We start from the raw sequence: 6473 nt of genomic DNA, 5'->3' as shown, positions 1-6473 counted from the left end.
CCGCTAAATGTCGCACCTTTAACGTTAAATGTCGCAAAAATTTGACCATCGTTATATGTCGCAACACCAACGCTAAATGTCGCACTTCCTATTTGACACTATGGCTATCAATTCCTTGTGTATATTTACTTTTTTGAGGGAAGAAAATTAACAGGTTTATGTAATACAAATAATTATCTTAATGATAAGTGCTGTTACGTATAGCAACACGAGGGCCTTGTTGGCCCTAGATCGCTCACCTTGTTCCACACCTTGCTTGAACAGTCACGCAAGAAAAATATTTGTGAAATTATTTTGTAATAGGGCCAGTGTTTAGGACAGAAATATTTTGAGGTTTCTTCTAACTAAATACGATTTGGTAATAGTGTTTTATATTTGTGGGGAATGGGTATGGGTTGGGAACGGGGTGAATAACGACACACATCCCCAGCTTTTATTATATTTGACTGGCTTATTATAGTAGGTTGTCCCCCTTGAAAATTATCCGATACGCAATATTGGTTTCCCTATTGACATTACTTTGAGCAATAGATTATATAGGAAATTTATTTGTAATGATTAATTTCTAATATGTTTTTTGGTTTGTGAATATTTTACCAGATATGACAGAAAACTTCAATTTCTTCTCTTCAATTTAATGTGAAAATATTTATTCTAACTGAACATCTTCTTGCTTCCACTTTTGTTTTAAAAGTATCACCGTCGCTTATATTGAACATATAGTGAAAAACAGTAAACTTTTCAATTTCTTCTACTTTAGAGGCAAATAAATCATATTTTCCAAAGCATGACATTTTATTATCACATATGTAGGTATTTTTGACTTTATAAACAATACAATAATATAATTTTAAGTGTGATAGGGTAAAGGCTTCTTGCTTCCATTTTACTTCAAAGTGTACCAAGAAATAAAAAAACTTGTGGATTTCTTAAAGTTCTGATGTAACTTAAACCGTGTTAATTTACGGAACTGCATATACCAACAACTGATGTACGATTCAATATAGTCTTTAAAATAATAACGTTCATAATTGTCTAATTAATAAAAAAAAAGAAATAGAAAAGAATGAAAAGAACAAAATAGAACAGGCAGAGCTTTGATTTTTCACCAAACTTTTTATGGAAACAAAACGAATGAACATAAATTACATAATTTCCGACTGAAAGCTAAATATCTTTGGAATATTGAAACATTCGACGGCAGGAGAAAAGCTACTTCAAAGAATACTTCTCTAATGAAATAGTGTAATTTGCAAGTTAGGCCCTCACTGAAAGCTGGAGAGAGGGGGAGAGAATGTGTACATTTATTTAAACAAAAGACAGCATGATTTCCACGATGTGCAAAGACAGGGTGAAATTAACAGACGCGCAATATCATGTCTACTTTAGAAATGTAATCCAAGCTTGAAAAAAAAAATTGCATGCTTTCCATGAGTTTGCACGGTAGGATTATCTCTTTAGAACGACCTACATTTTTTTGCCACGGTTTTGTTCGTGGAAAACATGAACAACAGTCACCTTTACAGCTAAAGACTTCAGTTTACACGATAAATTTGATTTCATGATTGAATTGTATAGTATGTACAAACACATATCTGAATGGCATATTTGATTTATGTATAAGCAAGTAACTTAGACACTATAAATAAGTAGACAGGATGAATCAGAGCTAATTGTTTAAAAAAATGAGTTAGGATCTCTACGATACACGTACACCAATGCTGATCAGAAAAAATCAGAAACTTGATTCATAATTCAATAGATTCTTTCTTTCTTTGATTTCTATGGAAAACCTTGGATCAAGACCAGTTAATAAAACATGTGTGCGTGTGTTTTAGTAAGATGTATGTTTTTTAAGTTTGTTAAATTGCTCGGGTTTTTCTTTGCCATTGCCTGTCAAATACAGTATTGTTTAGTTTATTACTTTCTTTTATTGTAATACCATGTTTTAAAAGGCAAACTTCTAGACATGAAAGTTAAACAAAAGTACCGTTATATGGACAAGAACAATCAGTCAAAATGGAATACATGTATCTTCACACAAGTTTCGTTTTTCTCGAGGAAAACTATTATGTATACATGTGTTTGTGGGAAAGCTCGTTTATGAACTAATTTTCGGATTTCAATGTTTGCAGGATTGAAAGTTTCAAAAGAAAAGAAATTTATTTAAATGTTTTCATTTTCTGTTACATGACAGCACGAATTTAGCAATATCATAAGCTAACATAGTGTTTTTTTACAGAAATGTTTTATATCTTTACATGAATAATACTTCTATATGAATCTATAAAACAACATGATTTTTATAAAAAAAAAAACTGGCTACATGTTTTGTTGCTTTCTATGGAGTAACATGCGAGCCTTATTTCCGTGTATTACCTAAAGCAAAATACATGTATTAGATCAATGCAAAATCCATGACAAAGAATTATTGACTTAGGTAATGAATGACACGACTTGAGCTAATGTAAGGGAGGAAATGCAGTTTGAAGGAAATTGCTTTAACACAGTCAATAATTAAGGGAGAGAATTCTTGCAAATTCTCGTTAAAAGCTGACCATGAGAAATCTAAGACACAAACACACAGCACCAAGACAATTAATAGAAAATATAAATATTTACATTTTTGAAGTGTGTGTGGGGGGGGGGGGGGGGGGGGGAAGGAAGAGAGAGAGAGAGGGGGGTTATGTGTGGGTAGGCGGAAAAGTAGGATAATGAGGGGAAAGAAACTAAACCAAACAATTTTAAGAGACTAAAGGTAAAATAATATCAAAATTCCCGCTTTACCTGAAAGAATGTACAGAGAGCCACATAGGATCTTTCTCCGCCATTGAAGCTTGATATATAGTTACCTTATGACTTTAAATGTAAACCTCCAAACAAAGAAATAGAACACAGAACACAGTCTTCGTGTCGCGTAGTTGAATTTCCTGTTGTGTAACAGGCCTGGATTGTTGCCCGAGCCGATTCCCCCCGACCCAAACCCCACCCTTGTTGGCTTACTAGTGACTTATACTCATCAACTATTTTGGAAGTAATATTTTCTCCAAATGTAGACCCAAAACGCCCCAGAGGCGAACATTTTATACTTATATTTCAGAACCCTTGACACCTTAAAATGGGGTGTGGGGGGGAGGGGGAGTACCCCTCCAGTACCTTAAAATTAAGAAAAAAATATGCACCAGAGGCAACCATTTTATACCTGTTTTTCAAACTTTCCCTGGGAGAGACCCTGAGCCCTCGAAAATGACGGGGATAACCCCTCCCATACACCGAAATTTTGAACAAAAATTACAATAAAAGTGCAGCATTCCATACTTGTATTTCAGAACTGTCAATGGGAAAAGACCCTAACCACCTGAAATAAGGGGAGTGCCCCTCTAGTACGTACCTAAAGAATAGACAAAAATGCACCACAGGCCAACATTTCATACCTGTATATAAAAAACTTTCCCACAAATACGGACAGAGGAACCCCGTACCTACCGCACGTCGCCGGTGACGCTTTTGTTTTAAACTGGTGCCCCCCCCCCCCCCCCCCCCCCCCCCCCCCCCCCCCCCCCCCCCCCCCCCCCCCCCCCCCCCGACCCCCGCGAGCTTAATGTCTCATGAGCTAAACAGGACTCCATAGAATTACATAGTTCAGACCTGAAATAAATCTAGTACTGTGGCGAGTACCACGTTAGTGCTCAAACCTTTAGATATGAAATATATAACGTATGTATGGTGCGGAACCACTGAAAAGCAAACGTGCAGATTAGAGTGAAAGGTCAATTCAGCCCTTCCCAAATCAAGCATGCATTACCCAGTCTTATCTCTAACTTGTAAAGACTGTTTAACTTACCTTATTTTGCTGTGCGACATTTAGCGTTGGTGTTGCGACATATAACGGTGGGCAAATTTTTGCGACATTTAACGTTAAAGGTGCGACATTTAGCGGCAGACGATTTTGCGACATTTAGCGGTGGTTGCGACATTTAACGTCAGCCTTGCGACATTTAACGGTGGTTGCGACATTTTGCGGCGTTGCGACATTTAACGTTGCCACACATGAGCTTGTGTTCTACTGAACTCTGTGTAAAGATATGCATGAAGTACTACGAAACTGTTCCGATATACGTAACGTTGTTATAACGTTAATCAGTTTTCAAAGAGATGTTTAGAAGAATGTTATGAGTTCATATTTACAAACTTTCAATTTATTTATTCCAGCGAAAATAACAGTAACTCAATACGCAGCACGGTTCAAACATGGCCGAGCAATGAATACCCTATCAGGTAATTATTTATTACTGTTTTTAGATCATAACAATCCGATTCATAAAAAGCAAAGTTTGTAAGAATGCGGGATACTTCAGATTTTATGTTTCTTCCCAAACTTGGGAGGAACAAAGTTCCTGGTCTCAAATGTAATTGTACAAATTGTTAGGCCGATTAGAAAACAAATGCGCAAAGTGCACTTTTCAAAAGGATTTAAAAAAAAGTATTTTTCTTGTTATAGTCTGAAGGAAAATGTGGTCACAAAGCTGGAGTTGGATAAAGCAGTAACTTTACACAAAGACGCAGATAACGCCGGGTTGAGGTATGTTGCCGTCTTGAAGAATGAATACTCAAGTCAGATATACATAATTTTAATTTCGGATTTGGTACAGCTGACATGTATAAATTGGAAACAAAACCCTTTTAGTGACAAATTCCGTGAAAGGCTGTTATGAAAACCTTTTCTTTGAACATCCAACACAGTCAATTCGAACAAGAAACGAGCTTTTGTCCCACAGCTGTACAGAAACCACACACTGACAGGTTTTATACGCATTTTTTTTAAATATGTTGACATTACTGCATGTTGACAATGAAAACATAATCAGCATGTTTAGGCTTAAACAATTCCTTGTTTCCGGCAAGATGCTCAAAAAATATGGTAGGGAGGTCGGATTTTTTTATTTCTATTTTTTTCTATTTTTTATATTTTTTATTTCTTTTATTAGGGAAAATCTTTTCGGAATTATTTTTGTGTCAAAAACTGGATTATAAAAAGGGTTTTTTTTATATTTAGCGCTATGTAAGTTGATTTCTAACATCACTGGCCATGTTTAAAGCATAAAAAAATGAAAGTTTGCAGTTTTTTGTTAAAAAAGTTGAAATAAATCTCATGGCCATTTTTTGTAAACATTTTGGATCGTGCCAAAATTTTAAGGTAGGTCGGGATACCAGAGCTAGAAACAGTTTTTAAACTTAGCTTGGTGTAATGGCAAAGTTTGGACGGAAATAATTATGTCTTTCAAAGCGACTCGTTTTTCGGATATTTCTGTCCTTTCCAACGGGACTTGTTGACCATGTTTGTGTATTTGCCGTGGCATTATGTTTAGGACTAATGGCTTCATTTTCTTTTTGATGGAGCAATAGTAGACCGTCAGCCCATTAGTTCCGTTCCTGCATTTTTTTTAAAATGACTGTTTCTACGTCACGTAACAGAAGCTACATTACATTTAATCATTGAAAGATACAATGTATAAGATAAATATATCACTTAATCATAAAACATAAAGGGGGGAGGGTTTTTTTTTTCACACTTGCGACAGGTAATACAGTATTATTATCGGTTTATGGGACAGGTTCATCAGATTATCCATCTCTGCTTTATTTATGTGCTTCAAAATGTTGTTTTCTGAAAACTATTTTATAATGATAGATTGGCAGACGATTATATTTTCTGTGTATTATGTTAAAATATTCGTTACTTTTCCCCTGAAATTCACATGATTCTATTATTTTTCTCGCACTGGTAACGGATTTTTGCCGCCCTAAATCAATTTTGTTTCAGTGTTAAAATACATGTACTTATGATTCTTCTTTAGACTATCAGAGTTATTGCTTTATATTATAGCGTTATTGATTGCCAGATCTCCTTCCATATGGTTAATTCGCTCCGAGACATTGAGTTACTTGTATTTATATGGAGTACAAACTGGTTTCAAAAAAAAGAAGAAATCAGAATATTCGTCAATCCAGAAAGTTTCCATGGAATAAATAGCACCAAAGAATTTGGAAGGAAAGATTTGCAGAGGTACAAACATAAATATTCAAGCTTATAATGGAACTGATTTATTTGTTTGATAACAAAATGAAATCTTGTAAATTAGAAGATGTTTCGCGCTATTTCATGAGATACAACTAACTTTGTTTTTTGGGCAAATAGTTGTGAAGGTTCTTGATTGTGTATCTGTTATGTTTTCATTCTCTCAATTAATATGGTATTGGGCGCAGGATGATAAAATAAAGGATGGACCGTCTATAAAATAAGAAAATGACTTTGCCTCTTGGGGCGTAGAGGTTTGGGAGGATCGAACTGGTGACCTCTAGTCTTAGCCTAGACACCCAGAACGAGTTTTCTTCCTTATCGTAGAATGTTTTGTTGAAATATAGTTTCCGCGCGCTTATCTGGTAGGCATTTATTATTTACAATCATTTAT

This window comes from Mercenaria mercenaria, chromosome 16, assembly GCF_021730395.1.
Source record: "Mercenaria mercenaria strain notata chromosome 16, MADL_Memer_1, whole genome shotgun sequence".
In the NCBI taxonomy this organism is placed as follows: domain Eukaryota; kingdom Metazoa; phylum Mollusca; class Bivalvia; order Venerida; family Veneridae; genus Mercenaria; species Mercenaria mercenaria.
This window is presented reverse-complemented; position numbering follows the sequence as displayed.